The following is a 15715-nucleotide window of genomic DNA, read 5'->3' on the forward strand; positions in this document are numbered from 1 at the left end:
GCCACCAGGACCTACCTGACCTGGTGGAGACCTGTGCTCGGAAGAGCACTGCTTCTAGTTTAAATATATTTATTTTCCTGTGTATGGAGTCTATGGGACAGTGAATATACAAATGGCCATTTTCACGATGTTTCTGGCAGAGCAGGCCTCTCATTCTGTGGACCTTAATGACCAAACTAATAGATAAAACAGAAATAAAAAGTGCGGCAGAACATCACAGGTCCTCTCCCATTTTGAGGGAATACTAGTGAATAGTCACTCAAACCATTAAACTGGACAGGAGCTAAATCTTTGTTATCTTCATGTTGAATTGCAATTATCGTCTGACCCTGACCCCTGATCCCATTTGGGATATTTCTGCTACCCAAACATTGACATGGGGATGGGTGAGCATGTCAGGAATGTTGCCCTGTTACCAAAAAAGAAAAGAAAGAAAAAGACCACTCTCTGAATGTTTAGTCTCTGTTCACAGACATGTCTCTGCTGTGTTGTGAGAGGATTAATGCCAGAGAGAAAAGTTGAGAAAAGAGAGATTGTCTTTACCAAACACTCATATCTTGATTTCAGAGATGGAAATTCAGTCGTCTTCGTTTTAGCAAACAGGTTTCATTAAGAATTAAGAAACTAAGGCGTTTATCACAAACCCTATGGTTATAGCAGTAAAGATATGTTCTCTGACTCTCAGTCAAAGCTAAGGTCCCAAAATCTAGATGGACATGAAACAACTTGCAGAGTGCATTCATGGTCCCCAGAGGATGGCCCTTACTCACTCTGGTGACCCAATTGCCTTACTGTAGCGCCACCCTTAGGCCACAATTTTCAATTGCACACACAATATTTCTAAATCTACTTAAACCCTATATTCATAGGCTAACTGACCAGACCTTAGACCAGGGGTCAGCGACCTTTTTGAAATGAAGTGCCATGTTTTTGAGCGGTGGTCACAACGCTCCTATACGTGGCCGTGTGTGTGGGTCTCCGTCCGTCCGTCCGTGTCTGTCTGTATGTAGCCTAAACTTCGGCGCGTAACTAGTGCCGCACCATTTACGCCACTCGCGCAATATATACATCAAAATGTGCGGCTCGGCCGGGAATGGTGTGCTATTACCTTTCGTTCCGATCCGCCTTACCATGCCGACGTAATCGGCAAAAAACAACGCTTAATTGTCCCCATTGACTTATAATGGGACAATGCAAGACATCACTTTCAAGTATTTTTCTCTCGTAAACCATAGGAGCTACAGTTTCAAACCTCGGAGAGGAGATTCATAATGATTTTAAGAATGAATCCAAAAATAATTACATCACTCGGCCTCATGGTGGCGCTATAACGGCCCACTTTGCGTTTTGCCCCGTAACTCTTGAACCGTAGATCGGAAAATTAAAATTCTTTTTTCCCATTTGCGCCAGGATAGATTTTCCGCCATCTTGAATTTTCTCCAAAACACACTTTTTGCTCCTTTTCCTACATATTTTCTTCAAATGTCACAAAAATCGGTACACATGATCTATGAGGTGGGTAAACCACCGCTCAGTTCACACGGGTGTGATTTTTATTTTCTAAATAGTCAGTGTAGCCATGTCAACATACATTTTAATGACACGCCATCAAACATTCTGACATATGTTGATTGTTATAACGATCAGAGCAATAATCCACAGACTCAGAGCAATAATCCACCAATCTCCCAGACTCCCTCCCCGGTCAGAGTTCAGAATTTGAATGAATGTAGAATTATGAGCAGGATATAATATGCTGTATTAGGTTACTTCATTTAACTGACCACGTTTTAAAAAAAGATTTGATTTTAAAATAAGAAATCCTCTCTCTCACACCTCTGCCAGTGTGCCAGTGATCACCCTCCCCTGTGCCAATGTTGGCACCCGTGCCTAAGGTTGCCTACCCCTGCCTTAGACCCTAGAATAGGGATGCTAGGGTTCATGCGGTTAATTGGCAGAGTCTCATGAAATGCGCTCAGCAAGGATGAAGCCAACTGATTTTGGTGACCCAATAGCTTCTTCCTCTAGCGCTACCGTGTGTGAGACGCATTCTGCATCATGGGTCTGAATCTGCTTAATCTTCTAGTTAGTGTGAGAACATTAACAGAAAACTATGAAGCTTTATTGAAGGTATGCACGTTACAAACTATTATGTAGATGGGGTGTAATTAGTTGAGCGATGCACGCGACACCAAGGTACCACACCCACGTGTAGAAAAGAGGCATGGCTGTAGTATTTTACAGCTGCACATGGCGTCTCAGTTATCTCCTCCAACAACGCTGAGGTATTCTTCTTATCATGCATAACAGAGGATTTAATGGGTGGATCAGTTACAAAACACCATGAAAATGTCTGGGTGTTTCTGAATCTCATAGAATTATCTTCCTCTCCATAAAAGTGAATGGATTCTGCCTGAGGCCAAACTCACAAGATCTTGCTTCTTAACAATTGCCGTAGTGCACATTGCTTATCACTTAATGGGAATGTTTGCTTTCACATACAATAGACATAGATCATGTTGCAGGAGTTTGTGGGTCACTCTCTTTTCTGATCTGAACACACACACAATGTGCAGCAGAGGATGATCTAGGGGCAAGACAATGTGCTTGTAGCAAATGTCATAATATTATTATGTTGAACTGCTCATTAACTGCAATAAAGAAAAAAGAATGATCAGTAGAATCTGTTAATGTGTTTAGTCAGTAGTCACAATAGAAGTATGCAGAAGTAAAACATAACTTGGTTTGTGCACTCAAGTACAGTATGTGTGTATGCAACATGTAATAAAGTACTAAGAATGGCTTGGGGCAAGTGTTTCCACAGATAAGGAGGCAAAATCAAGTTCTTGGCATGAGAAGCAACATTATCCATTATGCTACTAATTTATAGAGACTAATTTGCAAATCACTATATCAATCTTTTGTGTGCCACAGTTGTGGATTAGTGATATTATAGAAAGATTAGGCTATGTCTTACCCAAATCAGTATTCAACATTCACCACATGGTTGATGTTGTTGTTTTGTTTTATTATTATATTATTTATATATTTTATGTCCATAAATATATTAGGAACACAAAACACAAAACCTCACCGTAAGAGTGCCTTGCACTTCAATACGTCGGTATATTTCATTAAAGGGGCCCCACCAAAATATGTATTTTATATAAATATTGGTCCATAATATAAGAACAAAAAACAAGAAAAAAAAAATAAAATTAGAATTTCATGGATGGGCCCCTTTAAAAGAAAACAAGAGAAGACTCAGATGTTAAAGAGTCGTGACTGTGTGGATGAGTCATAGGCCACATCATTACTTTTCTTATCTGGTCATCCTTGTCCTTGGTGTTACTCAGGGCAGGGGCCAGGGCACAGATTCCCGTCGACCAGACTAAAGGCGCCAGCTTTATCTTTTAATGGCAAGTCTCAATGGCAATACTATTCTCTAGTCAGTCAACCAGGGTGTTGCGAGACATGTTGTATCCAACAAATGTACTTTTACTCTACTAAGCTTCAGCCATTTACTTGGGGGGAAACAAAAATAGATAGCACAATAGATTAATCGAAAAACACCTGCCCTTGGTTCTGGTGAGTTCTGGTGACTGATATTGTCCTTCTAATGATAATATTTTTCATTTTCCAATTTTTGTTTTTTTAATAAATTAAAATGGTAGGCTAATTGAAACAATATACAGTATATATATATGCCAAACGTTTGAAAGTGAAATATCCCTTTAAGCCAAGTCAAATGTATTTATATAGCACATTTAAAAACAACAGCAGTTGACCCAAAGTGCTTTCCAAAAGACAAGAGACAACAAAGCAATACTAAAGAAATATAAATAGTAAGGAAACAAAAAACAATATAAACATAGACTAAAGTGTCTTGCTCAAGGACACTTTGACAAGTAAACATGGGTTGGGAGGTGAAACTTCCGTTTACCACTTACCAGACAGCCTCTCTACCAACTACAGCTACGGCCTCTGCAGTGTGAAAAGAGAAATGACAAACCAAGGCCTTCTGTCTTGCAGAGATGGGCTGTTCCTTTTCAACAACTGTATTTATATTAACACTTTGAGTGCCAGCCCCCCCTGCCCCCCGTCCCTTACCAGTGCCACCATTAGGTCCCATTCATTTCTGCCCCAATTCCAGGGAATAAATTGGAAATGATCCGATATTCACATCGGAACAAAAATGGGAGGTTTGGTAAAAGAGGATTTTTTTTTTTACCAAAAAAATTTTGGAGTGATTTCGGTGAGCGGTTTTGGAGATAGGTGCTCGAGAGTGCGCACTGCGCAAACCAGTCAATAACCTCAGAAATCTAGATTCTGAGATATTTGAGTTCAAAGAAAAAAAACTTTAGGAAGCCATAGCAACAAATTGGTAAATGGTAACGGAACACAAGTACCCTTGACAGAAAGAATGACATGCCTACTTTCATTATGTGCAGAAAAAGTTAAAAAAATATTGTACCATCGTCTAGTTTCAAGGGGGCAAAGTGAAAAAGTATGAAATGACTCAGAAGGTAGAAATTGCCTTACATTTTGATAGAACTATGCACTGTGAATTCACTGTGTTTTTACCTGGTCTAGAAGGTCAGGAAGACAAAAAGTCAGAAAAGCGATGTCAACCTTTTATTTTATGGCAACATCGAACCCTAACCCTGGTGAGTACCTCACACATCCAGCATGAACATATTTATGTTCAACAATATTTACAAATATTTCCAAAAAAAAAGAAATCACAAATATGACTTCACAAAAATAAAATATAACTGGATAAAAGTAAAATAAAATAAATGTGCAGCAAGTAAAGAATAAATAAAATAATATAAAAGTCAGTACTGTACTGTACTGTATTCTCAAAAAAAGGCATTCAACAAGCCAACATTCAGGAGTCAAAGGCACCACAAATAAAGGTCAAAGATGGTACTGTTCACCGTGTGTGTGTGTGTGTGTGTGTGTGTGTGTGTGTGTGTGTGTGTGTGTGTGTGTGTGTGTGTGTGTGTGTGTGTGTGTGTGTGTGTGTGTGTGTGTGTGTGTGTGTGTGTGTACCTCAGGTGCCTCAAAATGGCCTGGTACCTGTTCCTTGCCATTGTTCTGGGAAAGTACGGCATGGCAATGTTTTTTTGACCAATGCATGGCAATCTCCGGCTTGTGAACGATAGCTGTGAGGAAGAGAAGTCCCAGAAAGTTCTTCAGCTCCCCTAGAGTGACATTGGTCCAGGCAGCGAACCTACAGTGTGTATGACCTATGCCTGACTCCTCCGCTCTCGCTATCTCCGCCATCATACTGTCCTCTGCGTTGTCATTGGTCTGGTTGCAGATCGGGCTCCCATCCTTCCTCCATCCAGTCAGACTCCACGGGCCCTGTATATGATAGAAATAAATACAAAATACTAAATGAACGTGCTTCTGTATAATTTGTATGTTCTTTAGCAAAGGCTGTCGCACAAAAGTAGTGAAAACAGCAGATCTACAAGCGAGGCGTTGTGTGCTTGTAGATCGGCTGTTTTCACTAGTCTAAATAATTTCAAATGTATATATGTATATATACGTGGCCACTGAATTCTATAGGCTCTGCTTTGATACAAATTTGATACAGATTTGAGATCGATTTGATAGATTATTATGTCACACACACACACACACACACACACACACACACACACACACACACACACACACACACACACACACACACACACACACACACACACACACACACACACACTGATTGTATTACTAAACTATCTATCTAGGTATACACACACAATAAAAAACTAAACTATAAAGAAATGTATTCTTACTGGAAGAAGTTGGAGGAACTTCATACACCTACTACAAACCATGGATTGACATCTAGACCTACTGCACATACAGTATGAAACAGAGCTGATACCTTTATGTACTATGAGGAAAATAATGCTGCTATTTGTACCCTGTATATATATAAAACTAGACCAGGTCAACCTGGTTGTGCCAGACCCCGGTTCTGCCAACCCTCTGGGCCTATAAATTTTAATGGTACATTTATAGGCTGTCTGTCCCTTTATAGGCTGTCTGTCCCTCCCTCATGTCATCATCATTTGTGACATTGTGATGACATGAAGGCTTTGTCTGTCGGTCTATCCCTCCCTCATGTCATCATCATGTCATCATCATGACCATCTATGGAGAAAAACCGGACAGACCGACATTTGCTTATGTAGGCCTACCCATTTCATGGGTCTGGCAATGACAATGCGACATAGCTCTGTTTGAACAATGCTGTACCCCCTCCAACTGTATATTTTCAACTGTTTTTTGCCAGACCCATGAAATGGGTAGGCCTACATAAGCAAATGTCGGTCTGTCTGTCCTGGTTTTCTATATAAAGGGTATATATGATGATGACATGCCTACAAAAGGCATGATGTCATAAATGATGATGACAGACAGGGGGTCTGGCACAACCAGGTTGACCTGGTCTAGTTTTATTGTATGTGTGATACTTGCTTTGGCAATGTAAACGTATGTTTTCTCATGCCAATAACGCTCCTTTGAATTGAATTGTATATTACCAAATGCACCCTACGTGGAAAAAAAAACAATAGCAGGTCAGGCTTATTGACATCGGTTATTGATTGATTGAAGAATGTATTACAAGCTTGCATTAGAGTAGACCTACAGATTCATGGCTCATTTCCACAGGAACACACTTTATGCATATCATACAGTGGTGTGTTCTAGACTTTTTTTGAGGGCATACGATCAGCTACTATTCGTTTGGCCAGGGCAGACGCTATAGTACATAATCCCTATCAAATACGCTACTTTGAAAGGTTCACGAGGGCAGACGCCGTTCATATTTTATTGTTCCTCCATCACGGAGGTATAGAGGCCGGCGCCTGGCGGCGCCGTGCCTGCGAGGGTGTCTCAAGTCGGGCGAGGTGTGGAGGGTAGTCCCCGGTGAGTCCCCAGAACACAGCACTGATCTCATATAACATTGAAAGACAGACAGACGTATAGAACATATTGAAACGTAAAAAGCATAGCTTTATAATGCTTACCCGGTTCGCTGATCGCAGCACACCTCAGCGACCGGGTCGTCCTCCTTGGCTAAGTCCACGCACGGCCTCATTTGGGTGTATTAGCGCCCGCTGCAACTCCGCTCTCCGGGGCCATACCTATCGGTGCAGCCGGTGGGCGCCGTAAGATGATACACTGCTCCAAACAGCCTGCCTCCGGTCCGGATCACCGCCGTAGCTCCTCCGTCCACTGTGGATGGCTGGCGACGTTCCTTGGCTCCCCCGACACAGCAGCAAAAACACAGAATTCTCTTCAAATCGCCGGCATCAGCGTTCAACGGCATCACCGTTCATCCTCACGCGTCGCCTCAGTCAAGTCCCAAACGCAGCCGCGCAGCAACAAACGAAAGTCCAACTGGTGCTTCGGGTTTTGATTATGGTCGGTGGCGGCGCTGGGCAGCAGCAGGCTGCGGGCTTGGTGGTGTCCACGGCCACGGGGCATGGTTCGGCTGCCTGCTTGGTCTCCATGTGCGGCCATGACTTGCTCTCTGATCAGCGGAGGTAAAACCTCTACCTTCCGATCTCTCTCTCTATCTCTATCTCTCTAAATAATACTACATCTAATGATTTTATAACTAATTCTAGCTCATTCTCTCAATATATCTCTCTCTCCCTCTGATTGCTGTGTGTCCGGACGGTAAAAGTCACTGAACTCGTCTTTGAGACCCTTGTTTCTGGGGGGAACCGGCCAATCAGCATGCTTGAATTTGGTCACATAAGCGTGTGATGTCATGCAGGGGCGTCAATTGGGTATGGCAGGGGTATGCAGCTGCCATACCTTGACAGGGGGAAATAATAAAAATGTACTTTTCATCGTGCCTGTTGCTAAGGTATGGCAACATGACTGGTGTCTTCACCAGACACCAGTCATGTTGCCATACCTTAGCTTGTTCTGAACTGACGCCACTGAATTGTCATGCATGACGACCGTCCCATCGTCCAAAAGGGCTGTATCTTGGTTACCGCATAGATCCAACACTGTACTACTGTAATATGAAAAAAAAGCATCTGGCGTCATATGACGCCAATATTATTTTCTGGCATCATTGCCAAGGTCGTGTCGGACGTCATATGACGCCCTGGCACTGAAAGTGTTAAGGGCACGATCACTGTTGGGGACTGAAGGCTCTTTCACAGCCATGTAAACACGGCTGCACTGGGCATGTTTGAAGGCCAGCCGCCAGACTACAACAGCGGCTAGCAGGGGCATCACAAGGGGGGGGGGGGGGGGGGGGACTGAGTTACTAGGGCCCACGGTGGAGGGGCCTTAATTATTTTATACTTTAGCTATTGAAAAATAGCAGATATACAAGCTCACAGCAGTGAAAGTTTGTGCAAATCTTTGAATATGTATTTTTTAAGCGAACATTTGTAACTAAAATGTTGCTTCTGGGGGGTCCCTGGAACTATTGAGATGGGGAGTCCGCGGCCAAATACATATCATTTTGGGGATCCTTCATAGTTGTTGATTGGAAAGGATTCCGGTAATTTATTTTATAAGGTTAGACTAGATTAATTAATCACCTTCAAAACATAGCTTCCTAAAACGAAACTATACTATAACTATAAACTATAAAGGCAACAAAGATTGCATTAAAGTAAACATTCTACCATGTTGTCAGGCTAGTAATACTGTGTTCTTTAGTTATCTGATATCACCATGTTGGAATGATACTCCCTACATAGAGCAGTGAGCTAACATCAAAACATATTCATCATTAAAATATAAATATTTAGATTTTCTCATTTTAACGGGAAGAGAAAAGGAGGCGATAGCGGAGCACAGTGGTTTATACTTCACTTGTACCAGCCGTCTTGCAGGTATGCAGGATGGCTGATGTTTTTGAGACCTTTGACATCCAAAGTTTCACCCAGTGATCTTTCCTTAAAACACTGACTCTCAACAAGGTGTCTGGGGACCCCCAGGAGACCCCATCTAAATGATTGATAGTTAGGAACCAAAAGGGCTATTACGGGTGTGTAGCTCTGAGAGTGTACAAATGGAAACAAACCATTTGGTTCCATTTGTAAACTGAGTAGGCCTACAATTAACACTGAGGATATTACCATGTGGACCATGTGGTCCCAGAGACAAAACTTGTAATAAAATGCGTGCAGGTCTGTGACCTATTGCATATCAAACTGGGGTCCCTTGAAATTAAACAACACATCCATTGCACACATTGAAGTTGTCAAACAAATAAGGCCTAGGAACGAAGTCTAGATTAATGTTAGTTCCTTATTGCTTGCATTAATAGGCAGAGTGATCTGCGTGCATGCGTGTGTGTGTGTGTGTGTGTGTGTGTGTGTGTGTGTGTTTGTGTGTGTGTGTGTGTGTGTGTGTGTGACTGTGTGTGTGTGTGTGTGACTGTGTGTGTGTGTGTGTGTGTGTGTGTGTGACTGTGTGTGTGTGCGCGCGCGCGCGCGCGCGTGGGCACGCGCGGGGGTGTAATTTTAACCATGCTTAAGCTTGTGGCATTCAGCAATTATAGCTAAAGGGAGGGATGTATAGCAAACTGGAACTGTTACATGTCAAATTACACTTGGTTATTAACAACTGAATAAAATGGTATAGGATGTATTGTATTTGGCAATGGAAGTTGATTAATGACAGCCATCTTGACCCAAATCCTGCATTTTCAGAAAGACAAAGGGGATAGCAATTCAAAAGCAATGACGTATACTGTAGCCAGTGAATACTTATATGCCCATGAGAGTAAGAGAAAAAACATAAAGCAAATAGACGTTAAAAAAGAAAGGTTGAATTTAAGCCCTTTGGCAGTATATGACTGTAATTACACACCTGTTCTTTGATGGACTCGACACAATCTACAGTAGGCTACCTGTTGCAAAATCTGACGAGGAAGCTCTTTCAAACCAAACAATGTTGATGGATGGCTACGTTATGGTATGTACATACGGTATTACTTAATAGAGAAAAGGTTACATTATTTAATTCCCATTCTAGTGCTCATGTTCTGAATCTATCTTGTATGGTTAAGAAATATATGAGCTGCCATCAGGGCCATCCACTGAGCAAATACAAAAGAAGACATCGCATTGCATAATTAAAACAATTTGTGTAGGAGCTACAATGTTTTAATGCCAAAAACCAGAGAGCAGAACTATTATCACTAAGCCCTTTATACTTAAGCAATATAACAAGAGAGGGTGTTCATTATCGTGGTTATTTGCATGCCAGCCTTGCTGCAGGAAGCCGAAGGTGAGTTCCATAGGCAGGGCTGAAGTGCAAATAACCACGATAAGGCAGACCCTCTCGTGTAAATGTAATATTGCGATTATACAACTGTTGCCCTTTAAAAAAAACACGTCAACTTCATTTCATTGTAATTAAGATATTCAATAGGAATTTGTAATTTTGTAATGCCACATTTAGCTACTATGTCCCTGAACTTCACATGAAAACTGCTAGACTAGCCGCCTAGCATAGTGTGGGGAGAGGGAGCATCAGCTCTTTCGCAACCAGCACAGCTGATATCTTTGTTTGATGAGACCGTGCAGTAGTGCTCATTATTTGCACAGGTAGAGAGCTATTTCAACCAATCAGATTGCTTCATCGGTACTACCTGTTGTATTTGTCATATGACAAATATCTGAAATAGACAGTCTACAAGCTTTAAAAAAAGAAAAGAAAAAAGGTTTTGAATTTGATTTGCTGTTGGTTGAAAATCTTCAAGTTCAAATAACAAATTCTGCTCTTGCTTTACCTGGCAACCTAAATTAAATGTGCATGTTTGCTGATTGATTTGATTGACTGAAGTATTTATTAGAAGTTTGTATAGGAAAAGGTACAGTTTCATGACAGTACAGTTCACTGGTTCAACTAAAAGGATACACATTATGAAAGCACATGGCTTATTTACATTGAGGTCCTTTTTTAACTCATATATCATTGAATGACAGACAGATAGATGGTATTTACAATAGAAGGGTCAGGGGGAGGTAAGGTTATAGGCTAAGTTTACTGTTTTCTATAGCTTCTCGGAATCAACACTGGACCTTTACTTTATTCTTTGCTTCAGTTAAAAACCTCACTGACACAAGTGATTTCCGATTACATTTAAGGACTATTGTAGACAAATAATCATTTTACAACAAAGTATAAACTAGAAGCAGTGCTCTTCCGAGCACAGGTCTCCACCAGGCCAGTCGTCCTGGTGGTGCTATAATAGGCCAATGTAAAAAGGGTGGCATGAGTTCTTCACCAATCTTAGACCTTTCATGGCGCCACCATGAGGCTGATTTGAACATTTTGTAGTGTCATTTCTTCCTTGGCCTTTTGCGAATGTGCGTGCACAATTTCATTACAATTGCACACTGTGTTCTTAGCCAATCAGGATGGAATATTTAATATGGGACAGATCTGTCTTGATCATATGACTGTAGAGATACTGGGTACTGATTTGTGTTAAATTTGGGTAAAATCTGAAGGAGTAATATCCAAAAATGTGTCTTACATAAGTCGGCCTTCTGGTGGCGCTATAAAAGGCTGATGTGAAAAATGCAAGGAAAGGGTTTTTCCTTAGCCTCTAGGGACTGCGCTTACAAAGTTTGAAACTTATCGGTGGACTTAAAGGTAAAACCACAAAACGGCCTGTAATAGCGCCACCATGAGGCTCATTTAAAAACTTTGAAGTGGCATTTCTTCCTCGGCCTAGTGGGAAAGTGTGCGCGCGATTTCGTGATAATTGCACTCTGCGTTTGTGATTTGAGGCATTTTGTTTAAAACGGCCCAATCCTACAAAATTTGGAAGACAATCTTAGCCAATCAGGATGGAATATGGAAAATCAGACAGATCCGTGTTGATCACATGACTGTCGAGATACTGCCAACCGATTTGTAGGATTTTTAGACAAAATCTCTAAGAGTAGTGTACAGAAATGTGTTTTGCAAACATCGGCCTCATGGTAGCGCTAGAACAGGGCCATTTGAAAAATGTGGGGCAGAGGTTCTGAATTGGCATCCAGGGAGTGTGTGTGCTCATTTTGGCAGCGACCGGGCCAACGGCGCCGGAGATTAGCTGTTAACAAACTCGAAGGACGGACGGACGCACGCACGCACGCACGCACGGACGGGCAAGGGCGAAAACATACTCTCCCCCTGCCTTCAGCTGTTGGAGACAATTACCATAAGCTATGTTATTGTCTACTTTAGGAAACCATCGTGGCTATGATGAAAAACTATTAATTGTACAGTATCATCTCTTAGGAAACCATCGTGGCTATGATGAAAAACTGTTAATTGTACAGTATCATCTCTTTTGAAACTAGTCATAATAATTGAAACAAATCGTACTCATTCATTGCTGCACATGGTTCACATCGTACAGTAGGTTATGTATACATTATCCATAAGCTATGTTATTGTCTACTTTAGGAAACCTGATGAAGTGTATGTCTTATCTGATCTGAAACTAGACATAATAATTGAGACAAATCTTACTCATTCATTGCTGCATACTTGTGGTTTTCACATTTTGCCAAAGGGGTGTAAGGAGTGTATCCCACCAGTTATGACCATTCCTTTTCCTCATCCATGAAATTCAGGCACCAAAATAAAATAAGGAATATTACACTGTGTGTATGTATCTGAAAGCTGTACGCTGTTAACACATCTAACCGTGAGATTAATTTCATCATCAATTGATTGTCAAAAGAAAAGCCTCACTCCAGCTGAGGTTGTCGGCAGCAACAGGTTGTCTCATGGTTATACACTATAGAGTGGAAGTGACACCCCGTACTTTACAGGTATATACCTGTATATATGTCAATCAAAGAGAGAGATTAATCCCTGATTATGGGATCTTCAAGAGGCTGGAGCTGCAGATTCCGTATGGTAGAATATGTTAATACAATATAATTCATACAATTAGGGTGGCCTCCCTGCTCTTCTACTGAGACTTTTAGATCCTGTGTCTGGTTTGACACGGCCTTTGACACAATCCTATTGGACACAATCTGGTTCAACACACATTTTGACCTTAAGGTCAAGGCAAGTAGGCAGGCTCTATTAAGTCATTTTAAGCACTTGTGCAGGAGACTGGGGTTCAAATTCAGGGTAGAACAGGAAAGTTAAATTGTGCAGCTTTAAAGTGCTTCCATTGGATTCATCTACAGACTCTTAAAATTCCAACATGTCCTTTGATATTCCCAAAATAAGAGTCTGGTGATGACTCACTGCAGCCAGACAATACCTGCCCTGGCAGCCATGCTAGTAGAGATTAAGCAAAGATAATATCAGGAGTAATTCAACAATGACCTTTTCACAAACTGAAGCGGGGGTTCCCCTGAATGAATGTTTGTCTTTGGGTTGATGAGATACAATCAATGTGTCATAAAGGTGCAAACAACCTCAGAAGATGGGGCAAAGTTACTGTAAATAGGTTACTGAAGGTTTTCCTAAATCACAAAAGAGATTGACTTTTAATGTCATTCTATATGATAAGCAAATGGCTGTATTGCACATTTTAAACAATTCTGCAATGCCACAATTGCACCCAAGACACAGTCAGAAGCCCTAGAAGCATACCCTACTTCATCATCAATTTAAACATTTATTGGATCATTTACAAAAACACATTTCATAATAATTGAATGAAGACTTTAAACTATAGCGACTGAACGCATAAAGTATTTATGACGATGTTCACTAAGGTAATAATATCAAGTGTCCAGTCGAATCCCCATTGTAATCAATGGCATGGTAATTCTGCAGTCAGCAGGGGGCAAATAGCAGCACCCTCAAGGCATTAATGAGAACTGCAGCATGTTAACACGATGACTGCCAGGGGCCACAAGGTGCCGCTAGAGTGCCAGCCATTCCTCCATAAGGCTTCATAGTAACATACGGTTAACCACGAAGAAGTGGCTTGTGTTTTTTCTGCAAACAGTGTTATGAACGTGAAATGGAGGCCGAGAGCTAACAGTTAGCTATCGGCTATTTATTTTTTTAGAAGCCCGATCGGAGGCTATTTAGCCGCAAAAAAAACTTTCCCGCTGCACTAAGAACACAGTTCAGAGAAAATGAGCTCTAAAGATGTGACTATGTATTGGATTGGGCGGCGCGTTTCGGCGGCGTTACCCGATTACGGGCCGGTGGAAAGAGAGCTCGGTAGGCGGCTTGGATCAAGATTTAGACCGGGGCTTCGTTGAGGCCTCCGATTATTTAATTCATAGAAACCGACATTTTTTGGTTTTGGTACCTCAGATACGTCTTGCAAAAATAGAGTTTTTTTGGGGGGGGCTCTAAACTTTATTCTAAACCATTTTCAATGGAATAAATCGTCGCAACATGTAGCATGGCTCTTTGGAAAGCGATGGACGAGCCAGGACCACCCACGTCGCTACTAGCAGCTCAGGGTAAGTAAAATAGCAAAAAAAATATTGGATTGGATTGAAAAAAAGAACCGAAATTGTTTGGTTTTAGCACTAAAAGAGTTAATCAACTTCCTCAATGGCTTAATTTTCAAGACGACATGCTTGCTGCCTGGTTTAAAAGCCAACAATATTTATTTGTAACAAATGACACGGTTAAGTCTTTGAGACACTCTCAAGTAGCCTGACACTCAGCCTGAATTGCATTTCGTTTCACTTAAAACAACATTTTAAAGGGGTGTAGCGATTCAGGGTCTGAACCAGGCCAACTCTCAAGCACTGCAAATGCTCTCGCAATACCAACTCAGGGCTCTGGAGAAACCCCTTGAAAATTCCTGTTGGCTGGGAGCCTGCTTGTTCAGCGCACACATGCATGCACGTACATACATACATACATGCATGCATGTGCATGTATACTGTATGTAGACTATAGGCACACACAAACACACAAAAGAGAAATGTCATAATTTTCTGGTCTTAGGGATAGGGATATCAGAAATTCAATCAAAACGGAATAAAGGAGACGTTCTGAATGCCAAGGGAATAAAAAAAGGCTTTGTATTTAAATAATAATGCATTTTAATTGGGTCCACTTGAAACATGATGCCGAGAGTGACGTCAACTACATCAACACTATGGGAATTATTTTTTGGTTAATTTGATGCAACACTATGCCAAGCCTTTATTCAGATTTGGGTGTTACCAAATAAACTTGCACACAGAGACATCTTTGTGTCTGTCCCTCTAGAGGCTTGGCCAAAAGGCATTCTCTTCTTTTCATGAAAACAACCTTATAGAGAAGAGAAAGGACATCCTGAATGCTCAACATGTTTGACTTGTCAACTCATTCTCTGCAAAGACGACCATTCTAGACAGGAGAGTATGTCTCAGATTACCATTGTCAAAATTTAACACTTGACCTTCCCTGCTCCTGTCTCTTCTCTGGTTACATGTTGTGCAGCGCTGCAATTATTTTATTGACAACAATGACTGCCTCTAACAACAGTTTGCCTACTCTTGGATCACATGAAGATTGTTGAGTGACTGAAACATATGTACCTTTCTTTAACCACTTTAACCCTGTCATGACTATTTTGGAAATGTCATTCTAGGTAAGATTGTTTTAAACAATCTAAACAATTGCAGATCTTCAAGCTCAAGCTCACTCTGGATTATGAGAGTCAGCTAAATGCCTAAATAGTAAATAGTGAGCTAGTAGATGTGATCTGCACATTTCTTTTGGGGTGAGG

Source organism: Nannobrachium achirus (genome assembly GCF_963921795.1).
Source record: "Nannobrachium achirus genome assembly, chromosome: 7".
Taxonomy (NCBI): domain Eukaryota; kingdom Metazoa; phylum Chordata; class Actinopteri; order Myctophiformes; family Myctophidae; genus Nannobrachium; species Nannobrachium achirus.